Genomic DNA, 22,221 nt, shown 5'->3' on the forward strand with positions numbered 1-22,221 from the left:
AATTATGTCTTGTTTCTTGGCTTGAATTTTTCTAAGATAATTTTAATTTTTACTAAAAATATTACTTACACCTCAAACATATATAAATAAAATCATTCACCTTTTCAGAGAAAAATATTGTTTATGAATAAATAAATTCAGAATAGTAATTAGGTGAGGAACAGCAAGGCTAATTACAAAGAGTTTATTATATTTATATGATTTCAGGTACCTAAGAGATGGAAGCAGGAAAACCTGGTGTTCAAGGCCTGCATGGGCTACACATGAAACCTGCTTCAAAACAACTAACATAACAAAATTACTGAAATGTTTTTGAAATACTTAGGCAAATAGATGGAACTAGAAAATATCATCCTGGATGAGGTAACCCAATCACAAAAGATTACACATGGTATGCATTTATCAGAAAGTGATTGTTACCTCAAAAGCATGGCCTGCCCAAGATAGAATTTACAGACCACATAAAGCTCAAGAAGAAGGAAGATCAAAGTGTGGGTGCTTCGGTCCTTCTTAAAATGGGTAACAAAATACTAATGGGACCAAATATGGAGACAATGTGTGGAGCAGAGACTGAAAGAATGGCCATGCAGAGATTGCCCCACTTGGGGATCCATCCCATATACAGTCACCAAACCCAGACAATATTGTGGATGCCAAGAAGTACATGCTGACAGGAACCTGATAATAGCTGTCTCCTGAGAGGCTCTGCCAGAGCCTGACATAGTCAGAGGTGGTTGCTCACAGCCAATCATTTGTACTGATGGCAGGGTCCCCAGTGGAGGAGTTAAGAGAAAGGACTGAAGGCACTGAAGGGAGTTTGCGACCCCATACAATGTTATCAACCAACCAGAGTTCGCAAGGTCTAAACCACCAAGCAAGGAGCATACATGCAGGGACTCATGCCTCCAAACGTATATGAAGCAGAATATGGCCTTGTAGACATCAATGGGAGAAGAGGCCCTTGGTCCCGTGACGGTTCGATGCCCCAGTGTAGGGGAATACAAAGACAGGTAGGCAGAAGTGGATGGGTAGCTGAGGGCACACCTTCATAGAAGCAGGAAGAGGGAGGATGGAATAGGGGTTTTCTGGGGATAAAATCAGGAAAGGGGATAACATTGAAATGTATATAAATAAAATATCAAATAAAAAATAAAGAAAACAATTGATACCAAAAAAAAAATGCTTGTTGTAGGGAGCATACCACAGTAGTCAGAGGGCATTATTTTTATTATGTAAAATTCTTCAAAAGAAATCTGCTGGACAGCCTGAATTTTAAGCCTGGAAATAAATATCTTGATATGCCATGTTTAAGTCCTTTGCAAAGAAAGGGCCCAATAATATAAGACCCACTGAGAGTCGAGATTTTAACAACCCATCACACATAAATTAGAGCCTCATCCATAGCTCTGCTTATGAGGCAGAGAGATATGCAATACTTTCTGATTATGTTGCAAGTAATAAGAAGAATCATCATCAATTTTAATGAACCTCAAAACCTCAGGCACAGTGTTTTGGCTTGATTTCCTTGTAAATTGTATACAATCTCTGAAAGTCTCTGGTAAGTCCATTGAAAGTTACAATTTACTTCTGTGAGCTTCAACATTTTTAATTATTATTTTAGTTTCTGCTCTGATTTTAAATATTTTTTAACTAAAACATTGCTATCTGCTTGTCATTTTCCATTTCCTTCTTCCAATCACATTCTGCTTTCTCCTTCTACATTTTCCAAGTTCCCCACTTCACCCTCAAATTAAGACATTCTTCTTTTTCAAGTATTACTACTACATATATGTCTAACAATATATTAGTACTGCCTGCTTGTCTTTTTGCTATTGTTTTGAATGTATCATATCAGAAACAGTTTAACTATATCATATAGGAAAACAATTAGGTGTCTGGGAATAACTAGCTCTTCTTTTCTCAATAATAACCAGCTACTTATACTTCTGTGTCTACAAGTAGGGCCCTATGAAATTATCTCACTGTCACATTAACATATCTATTGATATTGTCATTATTCATGCCTTGTTTGTGCAGTCGTTTTTGTGAGAGACTGCTTTACATTAGATTTATTTGTAGTCTGCTTCTTGAATGGTCTTTCAGTGATGTTACCTAAGTCATAGAAGCAGTTGTAATGTAAATATATACTCTGCAATTTGGGTCTTCATAATCTGTTGAGTGCTACATTACGTTCTTTTATAGTTTTTATCAGAAGGTCTGAGAAGCATTTTTGATGAGGGGTGACTGCCATTTATCAGTATATACAAGAATAAGATTTTCATATAATAGGAATTATGATGGTCTAGCAAAATGGCAATAGTGCATTCTTTTCTAAGTTCTTTACCTCACAAGCCTTGGGAAACAGTCTAGATATTCTGTTTCAGACATGATGAGCCTCCTTTTGAGTGGACAGCAACCACATTGTTGGATTCCAGCATTATATGAATGCAACACGCATAGTTTGTAGGTTTGAAATTTTAAATCTGCACATTCCATGTACCCAGTGTGGTGATTTGAATGAGAAGTACTCCCATTAGATTATATAGCTGAGTGTTTTGTCTTCAGTTAATGAAACTGTTTAGGACAGATTAGGAGGTATATTCTGTGGATGGACATTGAAGTTTCAAATGCTGCTTAATTTCCAGTAAGCTCTCTTTTTACATGTTATAACTTAGAAGAAAGATGTAAAGACTCTGCTACTGATCCCACCTGTGGCGATTGTTTTTCCACCATAGTGGCTATAAGCTCTGACATTCTGGAGCCTTAGGCCCCAATGAACTCCTTCTATAAGTTGCCTTGTTCAACAAAAAAGTAACTAAGATACCCAATCTTAGGAGAAAACTTTAAATATGATTTGTCCAGTGTTTTCTGTGGTCAGTGTCCGCATAGAGAAAAGAAGATTCTCACTTGGTAAAAGTTGTTACATGAATTCCAGATATGACTGCTGCTGCTAAAACAGGGGGGAGAAGGTAGAGCATACAAATTATGACTTTTGTGTCACTTAAAGAAAGTATCCACAGAGAGAACAGGCTGAAAGGCAATTTAATGTCTCAGTCCTTAAGACTTAGTAGAATTCTATATTCCTTTTGTTGTTTCCAAAAATATCTATTCACTGGGACATCAATTTTTAATCCTTACAGCAACTGGAGGGGTCTTGAAAGGGTCTAACACCTAGAGAAGTATATTTTTCTCTAAACATTCATGGATCTTCTGCTTAGTCCTAAGTATCAATATTAATGGAAAGATGTAGGTTACCAATACATGTTACTGAGTTAACTTTTAATGCCTTACATTGAAAGGTATAAACATGTTTTGTTTGCTGATTCTAACAAAAGTATTATCAGACTGCTTATTAGGAATGTAGAATATTGAATTAGCATACTCATTAAAAATTTGCATCTGAAAAATATTTTCAGATGATGCAGATATTCATTAATTATTGATAACTTTTAGAGCTCAGCAGTTTTTACTGTGGGACAAGAAATCATAAGGTACCATATGACTCAGCACAAGACTCACAAAAATTATTTAAAAGAATTTTTTAATTGCGTGTACCTACATATAGGTGTGTGTGTATGTGTGTGGGAGTGTTTGTGTAGTGTGGTTTAGTGTGATGTGGGGCATATGTGGTATGTATGTATGTTTTTGCATGTGGATGCCTATAGCTAACATTAAGAATCTCTCTCCATGCTTCCTACTCATTTTAATTCACAGTCTCTCAATTGGTGTCAGAGTTTGCTGAAATGGCACATCTCATGACACTTATTAGCAAAAAAACATATTAAAATTAGACAGAAATACCAAAAATTTTCAAAAGGGCCATTAAAATAATTCTGCCACTTTGTGCTACATTGATTGACATGAAGTTACAATCTTAGAATTGATGAATAAAAAACAAAACAAAACAAAAGAAAAAAACCACTGAAGAGTCTTTGTATTCTGACCTGTAAAATGTTGAGCAAAGATATTATTTTCTATTTAAATGAGTCAATCTTACGGTTTGTTAATTTGCTTTCATTCTATCAATGTCAAAATATTATATGCATGAATGTATTCATGTATACTACAGAATTGTTTGAAATAAGTTTCTTTGTGCTTTATTATCATGAAATATCAGCTTTGAGTACTAATTTTATATATCTGCATATGCAAGCTCACCTAAAATTTTCTCCATTTAAATGGGCTAAATTGGAAAATTTCTTCAAATTCCTGTTTCAGAATAAAGATCAAAAAAGTGCCTCAGTATGTGTTAACAAGGAGTATTAACCACATAGTACAGGGTTTCCTGAAGAGGATGGGCTATCTACCTTATTAGCTTCTTGCTTTATTTATTCAAGGATGTTGCTAGGATGCAAGCAGTTTCCAAAAAATGAAAAATGGTACAATAAAAAAAATCAGATATTTACAGGATGTTTTGGATAAAAAGACATCTATACACCATTCTACATTTATTTTGTTATGACTCAATTAGGAAAGTAGATGCAGATTTCAAAATATATTTTGTAATATAAGTGTGTGTGTATGTGTGTGGGATTGTTTTTGTAGTGTGGTTTAGTGTGATGTGGGGCATATGTGGTATGTATGTATGTTTTTGCATGTGGATGCCTATAGCTAACATTAAGAATCTCTCTCCATGCTTCCTACTCATTTTAATTCACAGTATATTAATTTCCCAGAGCTAAAATAAGAATTGAAACTCCCATCCCTCAGAACTTCCAGAGACTAAACCACCAACCAAAGAGTACATATGGACCTTATCTGGTATCAGTGGGAGAGACAGCCCTTGGTCCTGTGAAGCGTCTGTGCCTCACCATGGGGAAAGCTAGGGCTGTGAGTCTGGAGTGGGTCTGGGTCTGGGAGCATGCACACAGAGCATGGGTGAGGGAGGATGGGATAGGGGTGTGTGTTGGAGTTACAGGGAAAGGGTATTTGCATTTGAAATGCAAATAAATAAAATCACTAGCAAAAAAAAAAAAAAAAAAAAAAAGAAACTCAGGTTAAAAAAGGAGAGATAGAGAGAAATGAAGCCTGGATGGATCAATATAACAATTTCTTTTAGAAAGTAATGGGATTAGAACTTTAAAATTACAAGATTATGCAAGTCATATTCTCCCTTAAGAACTCAGAATGGAATTGATTCACTCTTCCAGCTTCCTTGCAACTCCTGATTTTTATCTTATAGATCACATTATAGAGATTCCGGAGTACCTTCTCCTTCTGTGATACTCAAAGGTATAACTCTGTGCACACCTATCTCTGTTTATCCTCAGGACAAAGAAAGCATTCACCTTGTCTATAGGGACCAACTAAAGGAATCAGCTAATTACAATACCAAACATTTTTTTTTCAACTATCATTGCATAAATGTAAGGTATGATCAGGTCATTGTGTCTTTTGAAGAGACACAATTCAACCCACATTAGACTAAGTAATATTTGGTAATTAAGGTGAATGCTGTTTCAAAAGCCTATAATTGCAGCACTGGAGAGAGTAATGTAGGAAGTTCATAAATTTGAAGCAAGGTTAGTTTACTCATCACAGAACAAACAGATGAGTGGGAGGCCAGAAAGGGGGAAATCATTTGAAATGTAAATAAAAAATTTATCGAATAAAAAAAAAGAAAAAAAAAGAAAAACAGATGAAAAACATAATGGGACTTTCAGGGAGTTGGGAGCCAGAAGAGGGGAAATCATTTGAAATGTAAATAAAGAATATACTGAATTAAAAAAAATGGGGGGGGAGAATAAAAAAAGGATGATGTCAAAGCCTCATAATATTAAATGAGTTAAATAGTCACAATGCTTATCTAAAAGTACAATACATTAATTTCCAGTTTTGTTTCAATATCCAGATTTATACTAATGAAATTTTTAATTCTACATGAATCCACAAATTCTGTACTAATGTAAGAAATTATAACTTCAAAAATTTCAGTTACTATAAGATTAAGGCTATAAAATGTTTTGTTCAAGAATTAGTAATCCATCATAAAAAATAGTTCTAAAATTATGTTAAAAAATCTTTGATAAGAAGAGTAGCCAAGACAATGATAAGATAAATTATTATAAATGAAGCAACCAATGTATATAATAAATTATTTAAAAGTTAATAAATAATAATGCTCATTAGATAAAAGTCAATTAAATTAAAACTATAAATGACACAACTAGTCAAATTCGGAGATAAATCATCTCAGGGGTGCCTGACCTGAATTAAAATAGTTACAAGATATCTCTGATACTTAAGGCTTGGGAATATAATACAGGCAACAGCACAAAGATTCTAAGAGATAGACAGCTACTGTCAAATAGTCTTTTCTAAAACTAAATTTTAAAAAATGAAAATAAAACAAAAAAAGAAACACAAATCGGTGTCAGGGGAACTGGTCTCCAGGGTGGAGATCTGGATCTGAGAGAGATGAAATGAAGCAGTGAATATTATCAAGACACATTCTACATAAATGTCTCAAATTATTAAAATTATGGAGACTGTTTCAATAAATACGCCTTAATAGAAAAATAGCATGAAACTCTCCAGTTTCAAATGTGTTCTACTTCCTAGGCTAATGGATCTCCACAACTTTTCCTAGCTCAGTTCTCCTTCTAATCTTTGGGGGGTTTTTGTTTTATTTTGTTTTGTTGACTTTTTTTTTTTAATAAAGGGTTATCCTGACACCATTTATAAACAATTTATAAATACTTTCTTCACTGTTAGGCTCTCCTCATAACCCTTACAATATCTGACATGTAATGCATATTTTCTCTCCCTAAAGTGCAATTACATTATCTGCTAAATGTTTAATCTGTTTTTTACTTGTAACAAAAATTTCTACACTAATACATGCTACTATCTAGTATGGTATTCAGTTGTATTCTTCTACACACACCTAGACACAAACACAAAGTTGTAATTTTGACTGTCACAGACCCTCCCAAATTTATCCTATGGTCCTCTCCCCTGGCAGTATTTTTTTCTATGCAGTTTCATTTAGTCATGATTTATTGAGGCTTAAACATACTAAGTAGAAACTCCAAAAATAAACACTCCATAAGTCTAAATCAATTTTATTGTCTTATATTGTTGTAGTTCTGTTTTATTAGGTTTTCTTTTTTCTCATTATGCCTCATTTACAAGTTGAATTTTATTATGGATATGTGCATATATAAAATGTGGTGTATGAATGGTTTGGTACAATTTGCTGAGAAAGCATCTATTGAATGACTTGCAATGGATCTCCTGGGAAAAAGAAAAATGACTACAGTGTTTTGTGACCAAGGTATTCCAATTATCATGTCTCCACAGCGCAGCTATCTTTTTGTACTCTAGTCTATCCATTGAAGGCCAATGAAAATAAAAATATTCATACTGCAATTGTCTAGAAATTTAATGAAGCTTTATAAGCAGGGCTAGCAAGCATGAGTTTACTAAAAGAGTTCATTTCTTTTACAAAGCCAATCTCTGCTACAGAGAGAAGAAAACCAGTGGCCAGATTTTTATGATATATTTATTTTATTTTATTACTTTTTTCTTTTTTCTTTGATATTTTATTTATTTACATTTCAAGTGTTATCCTCTCTCCAAGTTTCCCCTCTGCAAACCTCCATCCCATCCTCCCTCTCCATACTTCTGTGAGGGTGTTCCCCACCCACTCCTACCTCAATGCCCTGGCATTCTCCTACACTGGAGCATTGAGCCTTCAGACAACCAAGGGTCTCTCCTCCCATTTGATGACATATGAGGTCATCTACTTCTACATATGTTATGGGTTATGTCTTGTCTTTAAAAAGAGTCAGAATATTTCTTGAGAAATAAGGTTATATATGGATGTGCAAACATAAGAACAAAAAGGAAATAAAAGTTAAAGAGACTGTTCGCTATAACAATTTTACTACTGAAATGTGAAAATCAAGACAAAAAAATATCTAGCTCAAAGAAGGCCACAGAACATAAATGTGAGAGATTCGAAAACAAATCAATGACAGAGGTAATAAGTTAATCATGAGGTCATGTGAAAGCTTACAAAAATGGCAAGAGTTCTTGAAACGTGTTTCCTTGGGTAAACACATTTGCTTCTCATACCTGGTGATCCAAGATGAGTCCCCAGATTTCACCATGGATGAAGACTCCAAAAAATGGCATTTGATCTCCATATGCATGTATGTCAAGCTATATGCATACCCACACTAACACACATACACACACATACACACATGCACACATGCACGCACACACACATACACACACACACACACACACTGAGATGACTAAATGGCGTCAGATTGAACAAAAAGGAGTATCTAGAAGTCTATTGAGTAAAATTGGGACAAATGCCTCCTCTCTCCAAATGTCTGGATCATTAAAATCTTCTGGTTTGTTTATACTAAAACATTATCTATTGATATAAGAAAGGACTCACTGCAAGAAATAGTGGCTGGAAATAATTTCCTACCCAAGCAAGGTAGATTAAAGTAGGTAAATTTGGAATTGATCACTTAAATGACACATTATTTTTACCATTATAGAAAATTATCAAAAATTCAAAATAAACCTAGATTCTTTGAGTAATTTATTATTATTCTTTGAGTAATTATTAAAGGATAGAAACAGTAATTCTACCCTAACAATTCACACTAGAAAATATTTGTCTTTTTGATTATCTACTTACACAGGGTCTTTATCACCTCTACCCCACCCAGCACATCTTACTGGCAGGACAAATTATAGGCCAAACATTTTGTGGTGGGGTTGGTGACCCAGTACATCCATAGGGCATGTCCAGTCCAGGATTTATATCCCCTACTTCTAGGATTCTTAGTTAAGGGCACCCTAGGATTCCTGGGATTGGTCACTGTACAAAGTTTCTACCCTTCCCCAACTTGTCCTCCAATTTCAGTTGTCTCACCCAGTAATCTCTCCTTCTGCCCAACTGATCCTTCCTGTTCCTGTCCCCACTAACACCCCCAGTCCACCCACAATATCGATTCTATTTCCTCTTCCCAGAGAGAGTCACGTATCCCCACTTGAACCTTTCTTGTTAGTCAGCCTTTTGAGTTTGCAGATTGTAGCTTAATTATTCTTTACAGTTAATATTCACTTATAAGTTGCTGCATAAATGCATAAAATATTTATCTTTCTGAATCTGTGTTACTGCACAATGATTTTTTTTCAAGTTCTATCCAATGCTTGGAGGACTAGAAACCAGAGACCAAAAAGGTCATGACACCTAGGAACCAAACGCCACTGGCGAAAGAAAAACAAGGCGATGATTAATGATATTTTCCTTTACTCATAAATTGGTACCAAACCTAATTATCATATGAAAGACTTCATGTAGTACTGTTGAAAACTGATGCAGAGACATACAGCCAATCCTAAGCCAGAGTTCAGGGAGTCTTGTTGAAGAAGATGAAGGATAGGAGCCAGTAGGCTCAAGGACACCACAAGAAAACCCAAAGCATAAACTAATCTGATTTCATAGGGGTTCACTTAAACTGAACTGACAGAGAGCCTTCATGCGTCTAGCAGAGGCTCTTAGCATATATGTTACAGTTGCATAGCTTGCTGTTTTTTTATGAAAGTCCTAACGGAGGGAGTGGAATATGTTTCTAATGCTTTTTCCTTAGCTTGGTATCCACATTTTCCTAGTGAGTTGCCTTTTTCCTAACTGACAGGCTTAATATCAGGAGAGGTCCCTGCTCTTACTGAAACTGGATAAGCTATACTTATTAAAATTAAAAATTAAAACATTTGTGTCATGACTTTCAATAAAATACATTTTAATTAAAATGAAGAGAGAATAACAAGAGAGAAATCTACCCTTAGGAATAGTAGAAATGTTTCAAAAATTCATAGCCATGTATAACTATAAAAATACTATAAAAGACCAAAATATATTTATATCAGAAATATAAATACTCAGAAAATACATATGAGAATTCAAAAGGTGCTAAAAATATAGAAGGAACTGTCTTTAAACAGAAGAATAAACTAAAAAGCAAAGACTTTCTTAAGAGTTCTCCAATTCTTGTAGTTACTTCAGATCCCATTAGAAATTATAAGCAATGTGAATATTAAAGCTACACTGAAATAAAATGTCTTAATTTTATTTTTAAAATCCTGTATTTAAGTAGCTTGAAATATCTGTAGAAGTAAGGTTGTGAGAAGGGAGGCCAGAGAGTTTAAATTAAGGTTAAAAGGACTTCTGAACATGTAAGGATGGTAAAGAATTTATTATATGAAAGCTTAAAATGAAAATGCAGACAAGGAAAGGTTTGAGTGTAGAGAAGGAATGGTGGAGGGTGGTGAGGGAGAAGGTGAGAATAGGATATGAGGCCATCAAAAACTAAGAGCATATAAAAAGCAAAGTAGAAGCTTTATTAGTTTATAGAAATATGCCTGCTTTATTAGCTTATAGAAATACCATTAAGAAAAAACAGACAAACATTTATTCAAGCTCCCTACATACATGGAAGATTAATGTCCTTGAAGATCATACATCCCTATACCAAATTCTGTGTGTGAAATATAGGATAGCTCATGGTCAGTTATTGGCTAGTGATGTCCGCAAAATCCCCAAACTATCATAAAATTTTGATTGTCTACCAGAGGCAGATAGTAATAAACCATTGCATAAATTACTGCAGATTTTGCTGTAAGACACAGAGTAATTGGATTGACTCTGTACTTCGAGTTTCCTCCATGCTGGCTGCCAGTTATTGACAGAAAGTGACAGTCTCTGTTGGGTTAAAAAAAATCTGTGACTTCAGCCACCTGTGTACTATATGAACTACAACATGACTATCTGCATATATGTGTGTGTGTGTGTGTGTGTGTGTGTGTGTGTGTATACAAAATTAGAATTCCTGTTTTGAAGATAATGAACATAATGAAGATAATGTTTTATTTTGAGGTATTTTGGGAGTGAGGTGGGTATTTACTTTTTTTCTGGCGAGGCGGATTTTTGGCTTTGTTGTTGCTATTCTTGTTATTATTATTGTTGTTGTTTTGCTTAGATTTCAAGCAATTTTATCCTGTGGGGCAAGATTTTACCAAGTGCCTACCAGAGGCATATTCTGACCATAATCATCTATTTCCTAGTTATATTAGAATCTTACTCTGTGGGATGGAATAAAACATAATACTGCATCAAAAGCCAAATAAGAGAGAGATCTCAGGCCCCATGGGGATTCTACTTTTGAATTTCTGAGGAATATTTAAGTATCTTTTTAACATTTATTTTTATGCCCATACACTAGTGTAGTTCTCAATTTTGGTCAGAGAAATATTTCACAGTGAATGATGATGAAAGTGAGACTTTCTTACCTGGTCAAAGGGTGAGAATAAATAACAGGTAGAAGCTACCTACTTCATGGATAAAGAAGCATCATAGATTATGGGATGAAAGAACTCTGGGAGCTACATGATTCAGAGGACTGCTGGAAAACATTATCTTTTTTAATGAGGCCTGCTGATTGCCATCATACAACACACAACAGTTGTAGGCACCTGTACCAGAACTGCACTGGAGAAAAGGAAGGAAGGAAGAAAGGAAGGAAGGAAGGAAGGAAGGAAGGAAGGAAGGAAGGAAGGAAGGAGGGAAGGAAGGAAGGAGGGAAGGAAGGAAGGAAGGAAGCAAGGAAGAAGGGAGGGAGGGAGGGAAGGAAAGAGGGAAGAAAGAAGTAAAAGACTTATATTAGGATAGGAAGTGACCTCAGGATTCTGAAATAGGCTGACAAGTCTGCAAGCGGGATGGACGCAATAGCATAATGAAAATGGGATCTCCCAAAATTTATACAAATATGAAATTGTTAGAATATAACATGTCTAAAATAATGATTACAAACATTTGGAAGTATTATTGAAAGGGCATTCTTTATACTTAGAAAGGTAAAAATATTAGAAACATATTGAAACACATTTTAGAACAATTGTTAGAAACAAAAGCCAAGCAAGAAAAAAATAGTGCCAATTTACTGTAAAGGAAAAGAAAAGGTTGTCATCAATCACTTTGACAATACGTTGTGCAGAGAAGAATTAAAAAAAGCATGTTAAAATATGCAAGGGTAAAAGGTGAGCAAATAATTTTATATCTATTCTTTTAACATGAAATAAATATTCATAATCACTTAAAGTAATAAAACATAAATAAAGCCTCCCTGAATTATATATATATTTTTTTCAAAGATCCAATAATTTTGCATGATAATGTGTGTGATGATGTAAGCTAACAGGAACTCTTGTATTTTCCTGGAGAAAACATTAATATGATCTATAAAAAATGATACCTATAAAAAATATTGACACTCAGATGCCTTCATAGCAATTTGTCTTTCAGAAATATATTGTGCAGACATATATTTAACATTTATGTAACATAATCTTTAGTAGCAGAAAGCTGGGACAAAACTTTATAATTGAGAAAAGAATAAACAACTTTGTACACAAATCAAAAAGTAGTAAGAAAAATATTTTCTCTTATGAATGGATATTTATACAGTTCAATACATACAATGGGAATAACAACATAAATAGTATGGTTTATGGTTTATGAAAATTAAATGAAAGCTATTAATGTTTGACCATATTTATTATGCATAAAGCATGCATTATAATGCTTACAAAATTATTTATAATTATGATTATTATGAAAATGAATTAAAGTACCAAGAGATGACATGTATTACTATATACTATGAAGTCTTCATTTAGTATGTATTATCTTGCTCAGTCTCTCATAAAAAGCATAAAAATGGTATACTGTGATGGGTAGCCTAAATATTGTAAATTCTTATCTCTTCTGACCCTGATACAATCTTTGATTAATATGCAAAACAACTGAAGGTCACAGCGCATTAAATATTCATACATGTCATTTTAAGATGCAACAATGATGCCAAAGTCAGAACTATTTCACTTAAATTTAATGATATGTATAAGGCAAATAATTTTTAAAAATGCATTTTAGAATTATGAAAACTCAGTATTGCTTTAAGAAATACAGTTTTGACAAGAGAAATCATAATTTCAAGACACATATTGAGTCATTTCAAATTTGTACTGTCACCTGTCATCATACCTCGACCTGCTTTTCTCTCATGATGATAGTCACTTATGAAAGATCTCATCTGTAAGAATTCTAGTAAAATGATCACAGTGGCCTTCCTATACTCAAAGGATAAGCAGGCTGAGAAAGAAATTAGGGAAAGGACCCCCTTCACAATAGCCACAAACAGTATAAAGTATCTTGGGGTGACTCTTACCAAACATGTGAAAGATCTGTATGACAAGAACTTCAAGACTCTGAAGAAGGAAATGGAAGAAGACCTCAAAAAATGGGAAAACCTCCCATGCTCATGGATCGGTAGAATCAATATAGTTAAAATGGCCATTTTGCCTAAAGCACTATACAGATTCAATGCAATACCCATCAAAATCCCAACTCAATTCTTCACAGAGTTAGAAAGAGCAATTATCAAATTCATCTGGAACAACAAAAAACCCAGGATAGCTAAAACTATTCTCAGCAACAAAAGAAAATCTGGGGGAATCAGTACCCCTGACCTCAGAGGGATAGTGTTAAAAACTGCATGGTATTGGTACAGTGACAGGCAGGAGGATCAATGGAACAGGATTGAAGATCCAGAAATGAACCCACACACCTATGGCCACTTGATCCTCGACAAAGAGGCTGAAAACATCCAATGGAAAAAAGATAGCCTTTTCAACAAATGGTGCTGGTTCAACTGGAGGGCAGCATGCAGAAGAATGCGAATTGATCCATCCTTGTCTCCTTGTACTAAGCTCAACTCCAAATGGATCAAGGACCTCCACATAAAGCCAGACACTCTGAAGCTAATAGAAAAGAAACTGGGGAAGACCCTTGAGGACATCGGTACAGGGAGAAAGTTTCTGAACAGAACACCAATAGCGTATGCTCTAAGAGCAAGAATTGACAAATGGGACCTCATAAAATTACAAATTTTCTGTAAGGCAAAGGACACCATCAAGAGGACAAATCGGCAACCAACAAATTGGGAAAAGATCTTCACCAATCCTACATCAGATAGAGGGCTAATATCCAATATATATAAAGAACTTAAGAAGTTAGACTCCAGAAAACCAAACAACCCTATTAAAAATGGGGTACAGAGTTAAACAAAGAATTCTCACCTGAAGAACTTCGGATGGTGGAGAAGCATCTTAAAAAATGCTCAACTTCATTAGTCATTAGGGAAATGCAAATCAAAACAACCCTAAGATTTCATCTTACACCAGTCAGAATGGCTAAGATTAAAAATTCAGGAGACAGCAGGTGTTGGAGAGGGTGTGGAGAAAGAGGAACACTCCTCCACTGCTGGTGGGGTTGCAAATTGGTACAACCACTCTGGAAATCAGTCTGGCGGTTCCTCCGAAAACTGGGCACCTCACTTCCAGAAGATCCTGCTATACCACTCCTGGGCATATACCCAGAAGACTCCCCACCATGTAATAAGGATACATGTTCTACTATGTTCATAGCAGCCCTATTTATAATTGCCAGATGCTGGAAAGAACCCAGGTATCCCTCAACAGAAGAGTGGATGCAAAAAAAATGTGGTATATCTACACAATGGAGTACTATTCAGCCATTAGAAACAATGAATTCATGAAATTCTTAGGCAAATGGATGGAGCTAGAGAATATCATACTAAGTGAGGTAACCCAGACTCAAAAGGTGAATCATGGTATGCACTCACTAATAAGTGGATATTAACCTAGAAACCTGGAATACCCAAAACATAATCCACACATCAAATGAGGAACAAGAAGAAAGGAGGAGTGGCCCCTGGTTCTGAAAAGACTCAGTGAAACAGTATTCGGCAAAACCAGAACGGGGAAGTGGGAAGGGGTCGGTGGGAGGACAGGGGAAGAGAAGGGGTCTTATGGGACTTTCGGGGAGTGGGGGGGGCTAGAAAAGGGAAATCATTTGAAATGTAAATAAATTATATCGAATAAAAATAAAAGAAAATGGAAGTAAAGGGAAATTAAAGATTTACATGGAAAAAAAAAGTGTAAGCTGAAATAAATCCCTTCCTTCCCCCCCCCAAAAAAGTTAATCTTTCAGTATAGGACTCTAGAAAGACAATACTTTCTACAAACTCTTTTTTCCTACAAACTCTTAATAGACTTTTTTTTCCTTTATCTTCACTAATATGACCACCTAAAAATCAAAGAAAATGTAAAAAGATTAAAACTTAAACCAAATATATATACTCAATTATAGTATAATATAGTATATTGTCTGGCATATAATGTAAATATGCCATAGTGCATATGATATGAAAAATAAATATTATGTGAAATTTAATATAATCTATAGATACCAAATTACATGTTTTTCAAAATCTAATTGAATATAGTTATAAAAACTTTTAGTATTCCAAATAATTACAATATTTTGTGATTCTGTACTTTCAGTAATTAGTAAACCTCACAGAAATCATTTTTGTGTACAATTGAGTAAACTGGTTTATTAAGTATAATCAGGGCAGCTTTGTCCATTGTTAATGGCTATTCAATGATGTATATACTTATTTACATTTTAATTTGAAAAGAATGTTGTTTATCAAATGTGTATTTCTATGAACAGAATTTTAAAATGCTGGATTTTTCTTTTTTTTTATCAAAAATATACCTTTATTATCTTTTCTACCTCAGATCAAGTCACCTAGGGATGAAGAAGCACCTGCTAAATTAAGTCCATAATTACCAAAGTTTTCATTTTATTGCATAAAACTTAACAGTGTGTCTTCTTCCCTCTTATTTGTTCTAAGTCTGAATATAAAAATGGAATCATGATCCTCACATTTCCATGTTTGAAAGTCATGTTCATGCTGTCTTGGTTGGGTCTCACATTCATGCGCAAAACACCTTCACATCCTTGTCTCTTGCAATCAGTCTATTAAGTCCATTGTCTCCAGCACATTTTACTGCTTTGCTGGGCCAAAGCATCTCCTTATGGGCCATGTAGAAATGAAAAGTTTATAGAAAGAATTTAGCTTTGATCCATTCCGGAGCAGAGAACTTGTCTCTGCTGTGATTCTGCATAGAGAATGAGTAGTGTCAAAGGAAACCACAGTGATTTTTCTATTAGTATTTTTGTTTGCTCAGTTTAACCAATTGACCTATCAAATACTTTTTATAACCATTACATGCTTTACTTAAAAGAAAATCATGCATAGTTACACATTAGTTCCTCATGATCTATTTTAACCATATACTATGCTCTGTTTCCCAGTCTCCTTACCATATGAATATGTATTCTGCATGAACACACAATATTGACTATTTTATTTATTACAATATGAAGGTTTCCCTCTCCCAGAGTTCTTCACCCCATCCCCCTGTCCTTTGTTGTTGAGAGGGTGCTCCCTTCTTCTCCCCTTACCCTCACTGGGGTATCAAGTCTCTACAGAATTATTTGCATCCTTTCCAACTAAGACCAGACAAGGCAGTACTCTGCTACATATGTGCCAGAGGCCACAGGCCAGCCAATGTATGCTCTTTGATTGGTTGGTGGCTTAGTATTTAGGAGCTCCTAGAGGTCCAGGATTGTTGATATTGTTGGTCTTCCTATTGGGTTGCCATCCCTTCATCTCCTTCAATCCTTCCCCTAACTCTTCCATAGTGGTCCCTAACCTCAGTCCAGTGCTTGACTCTATCTGCACCTGTCTTAGTCAGCTGCTGGCAGAGTCTCTCAGAGGACAGCCATGCTAGGCTCCTGTCTTTAAGCACAACAATGCATCAATAATTGTATCAGGTTTGGGTACCTGCTCATGGGATGGATGCCAAATTTGGCCTGTCACTAGATGGCTTTTACTTCTGTCTCTACTCCATTTTTCCCCTGTATTTCTTTTAGGCAGGAATAAATCTGGATGAAAGTGGTGGTTTAGTAACCTCATCCCTCCACAAGGGGCCCTGTCTCTCTACTGGAGGTAGTCTCTTCAGGTGTCATCTCCTCACTGTAGGGTACTTTGGATAAGGTGACCCCTACCCTCTGAATCTTGGGAGCCTCTCACATCCTAGGTTTCTGAGATTTATAGAGGTTACCACTGAAGCCCCCTCTCCCAGCAGCTACATATTTCTATTCATTCTCCTGGCCTTCTAGGCTTTTCTTTCTCCTATACCTGATCCTCCCCATCTGCCCCCTCCCCTATCCCTCACTCCCTATGCCTCCTGTGATTATTTTGTTCTCCCTTCTAGGTAGGCCTTCCTTCTTGTAAAATTTCTTACAGATTGTCTGTGGATTTCATCCTGGGTATTCTGTACATTTTTTGCTACTACTTATTAGTGAGTAAATGCTATGCATGTCATATTTGTTCTAGGTTATCTCACTCAGGATGATATTTTCTAGTTCCACCCAGTTTCCTGTAAAATACATGGTATCCTTGTTTTTAGTATCTGAATAGTATTCCGTTGTGCAAATGAACCACATTTTCTCTATTTATTCTTCAGTTCTGATCATGTGGTTAATAAAACCTTTGAAACTGCTTCATAAATACTTATCATTATACCTACAGAGCAGTATAATTCTAATCCCTCATCAAAAAAGTTTCTTTTTTGTTAGTCTGAGGCCATTACGAAGATCTACAACTTATCAAAATGTGGAGAATTAGTTACTATAGGGTTTACACTTCAGATAGAACATCTATTACACAACTCTTGTACCTAAGGCCTAAGACACTTCAGACAAGAGAGTCAGAAAGTCAGAAGAATCCAGAATGGAACAAGTGCTACAAGATGGTAACTTCTGAATAGGACAGAGATACTGTACTTAAAAACTATCACTGACATGGCTTTTCTCAGTGCAATCCATTTCGATATCTTAACTATGCAGCTGCTTTGAGTGGGAGGTTCAGGGGTAATTTCTATAAACCTCAAAAACCTAGGATGTGAGAGGCTCCCAGGATTCAAAGGCTATGGGGTGACCTTAGCCAAAGTACCCAACAATGGGGAGATGGAAACCGAATAGACTATCTCCAGTAGATAGACAGGGCCCCCAGTGGAGGGATGACGTCACTAAACCACCTTCATAACTTCAGAGACAATTCTACTACATGTAAGATATATAAATGAAACTTTCACAAGGCTCCACTTAGAAGATCTGTAGGTAGTCATAGCTGCTAATGGAGAGAGAGAGACATGTTTCCTCAGGACAAGCCCTGACAAAGCCAGCACAAAGTAGTTTGAGTAGGGCAAGGACAATGGGAGTATAATTTGTTTATATATGAAGTTTTCATATAAATTACAGAAACAAAGAATTGGTAGTAAAGCTAGGTCAATATAGTTATTTTGATATTAAGTACAGTAATTTTTTTTCTCAGTGAAATCCATTTCCATATCTTAATAAAGCAAACCAATTTTAGTATTTCCTAATTTGGAAGAGAATATAGACTTGCAAATTAAAATCAAAATAATTTCTTATTTTAATCTTTTCATTTTGTATGTGAGAATCTATGCCTGTAAATGTCTAATAAGTACATCTATAAACTCTCCTACATTTATTTGGTTGGTTAGCTTGATTCATTGTGTTGAAAGTAGAGTTTTAGCAGTCCAACCTGACAAAGAATGTGTGATGCTCCTTCCTCAGTCTTTTTAGTGTTGAGATTATAGGCATGCACTACCAAATCTGGCTCAATTTCATGCATAATTATCCATTAAAATTGGTGGTATAAATTCTTTAATATATGCATTACTGAATAAATAGTCCTAGCTCAATTTGCTTTCACTTTATGCTATGTAAATTAGATATATAATTTATGCCTCAAATATGATTTCTTGCTTGTAAATTCTTCATGTTTTTGTATATATCTTAAATGAAACAGAGTACTGCAGGTTTTTGTAATTTTAGTGTGTCATGAATACTGCACTCACACAAAAATAAAATCAATGCTAATAAATATAAATATGCCTGTGGAAATAATGTTTTTGTGTACTATGTGAAGATTCTTCTTGATTTATTTTAATGCTAATTTTTCTGCCTTCATATTTTTTATTTGGACATAGCATTGTAATGCTTACATCAAGAATCTCCTGTCTCCTCCTGTTTTTTTTTTAGAACTCAGAAGCACCAACCCAGGGATTCCACCACCTATAATAGTCATTCCAGGACTAACTACTAATTAAGGAAATGCCCTACACGCTTGCCAGCAGTCTAATCTTTTTTTCTATATTCTTTGTTTACATTCTGAATGATTTGCCCTTTCTCAGTTTCCCCTCCCCATCAGTCTTATAAGCCCTCACCCCTCTGCCCATTTCCCAATCAGTCTCCTCTAATTTCCCTGCCCTGGTACTCACCTACAATGCTGAATCTAACCTTATGCATACTTTTTTTTTATATTGGGATTTCCTTCTTTACATGGCTTTAGCTTGTTGACATAAAAGTATCTAGCACATTATGCCATCTTCCTTTTGATTCCTTTTCTGAGGCTATGATGCAAAATCACATTTTCCAAAAATTGTAAACTATTTTGTAGAGATATTTAAGCAAATACATATTTTCAGAAGTAAGAAAAGAAAAGGGCACTTGAATAAGAATCATTTTTGCTTTTAGTAATGATAACAATGCTGCTAAAAGATTTTCTCTGCAGGGTTTAGGTAAAGATGTTTCTGACTCTGGGTGTGAGATTATCAAAATGATTTTTCATGAACAATCTTTTGAAACTATACATTCCTTCTGCCTACATTGTTTTTTGCTGGATTCATTCAGAATTATATTATGGTGTGGAGGTTATAGCTCAGTGGATAAGATAATGCTTGTGTAAGTGTGAGGAACAGAGTTCAGATGCATAGCAGCCACATAATATGAAACAAAAGCAAACATGTAAAAACAAAACCTCCAAGAGCTCAGGAAGAGGAGTTGCAGGAGCCTTTGGTTGAGATAGGTAGACTAAGTAAATTTATGTGTCAGGGTTCAATGCCAGGCCTTTGGTCTGTAAATAAATGAAAAGAAAAGATTAAAAAAATACCAGATTGCAAACTCTGCAATCAATATAATAGGATGTAATTGCAAATATTTTTCCCATTGATGTGGACAAACACAAACATTTACAGGTACACACATACCCATACATAGAAGTTGTGTTTGAAAGTCTTCAATTACATACATATGTAAATCTCTCTCTCTCTCTCTCTCTCTCTCTCTCTCTCTCTCTCTCTCTCTCTCTCTCTGTCTCTGTCTCTACTAACCCCTCAACTCCATTTCTCATTCCCTAAATGAACTCTGTTCTATACTATACTGTCCTTGTGTGGCTGTTACCTCAGGGGAAGGGATGCCTCAGCAAAGACCCGCAGAGTTATCCCCTTTCCCCACACTATACTGTGCCTCCACAAAACATATTCCTTCCTTTTTATAAACACACCATATGTTTTCTGGTAACTACTACATACCTACCCAGGCTTAGTATGCTTTATTTTATAATTGTTCTCTATAACATATCAATATGTGCAGATCCTTATATTTTAGTTGAGAAGTTCTTTATATAGTTTTCCATTACTGAAAGCTAGTTTTTGAACCTTTACTAGTGCAGTACATAAAAATAGCTATGGAGCAGAGGCCCTTGGCCTTGGGGAGGCTTGATGCCTCAGCTTAAGGGGATACTAGAGTAGTGCGGTGGGAGAGTGTGAGTGTGTGGGGTACACTCTCATACTGGCAAAGGGGAGGGAGAAAGGTTGAATGTGGGATGGAGGGTTGGTTCAGGGGGTATCCAGAAAATGGGATATCATATGAGATGTAAATGAATGGAATGATTAATAAAATAGAAAATAAATATAGCTAAAAGCTGCTCATAATAAGTAAAATAGCTATGGAGCAGGAATTCCTACTGATATTATTTCTGGGTCTAGTGCAACTTATGTTAACTTGGTTTCTATCATTGTAGTATGAGTTTGAAATATCAGTTCATATTATCTATTTTCTAGATCAGCAATGTTTTTAAAAATATTAATGTAGAAATATAGTTAAGAGTATTTAAGAGTATATGATCTGCAATGAATGAGCAACATTGGTGTTAACAACTGAACTAAAAACTTAACAGTTTTTCTCTTTTCTTGATTTTTATTTCAATTATATATACAAACTTAATTGCTTCAGATTCTCAAAACATGTGGTACTTTTTAGTTGTTGTTTTAGTAATAATTTTTCCACTGTCAACAATTCAAGGTTTAAAATATGTGAAAAAAAATCATGGCAAATATAGAAATTGCTTATCTCTTCTAAATGAAAAGTACACACAAGAACTAAATAAAAATGGTCAATTTATAATGGTAAAAGAAATACAATTTGAATGAACTAAGTAAAATACAACTTTTTAGGCACATGTACACTTTATAAGTTAATTTAGAAGGAACTTTGTAGATAAGTGAAATAATCTTTGAATATATTATCTAAAAATTATTAGTTCCAAAGTATGACTCGCCATCTTCTATCAGCTAAAGAAAAAATTCAGTGTATATCTCAGCATGTTTTAAAATATATACATAAATTAGAAATATTGAGATAAGTTTATAAATGTTTATAAATATTAACTTATGACAAATATTGTTTCTGTTTCATCAGAATCAAAATCATGTATTCTCTGGGTAATTGCTCAGACACATTGTTCCTGTTATTCCAAAGAGAACAGTTAAGAAATCAGGAAGAAATTAAAGACTTTTTAGAACATAATGAAAATGAAGACACAACATACCCAAATCAATGGGACACAATGAAAGCAGTGCTAAGAGGAAAACTCATAGTCCTGAGCGCCTCCAAAAAGAAAATGGAGAGAGCATACACTACCAGCTTAATGACACACCTGAAAGCTCTGGAACAAAAAGAAGCTATTTCACCCAGGAGGAGTAGAAGGCAGGAAATCATCAAACTCAGGGCTGAAATCAATCAAGTAGAAACAAAGAGAACCATACAAAGAATCAACAAAACCAGGAGCTGGTTCTTTGAGAAAATCAACAAGATAGATAAACCCTTACCCAGACTAACCAAAGGGCACAGAGACAGTATCCAGATTAACAAACTTAGAAATGGAAAGGGAGATATAACAACAGAAACTGAGGAAATTCAAAAAATCATTAGATCCTACTACAAAAGCCCATACTCAACACAACTGGAGAATCTGGAGGAAATGGACAGTTTCCTAGACAGATATCCGACACCAAAACTAAATCAGGATCAAATAGATCAACTAA

Source organism: Apodemus sylvaticus, chromosome 4, assembly GCF_947179515.1.
Source record: "Apodemus sylvaticus chromosome 4, mApoSyl1.1, whole genome shotgun sequence".
Taxonomy (NCBI): Eukaryota; Metazoa; Chordata; class Mammalia; order Rodentia; family Muridae; genus Apodemus; species Apodemus sylvaticus.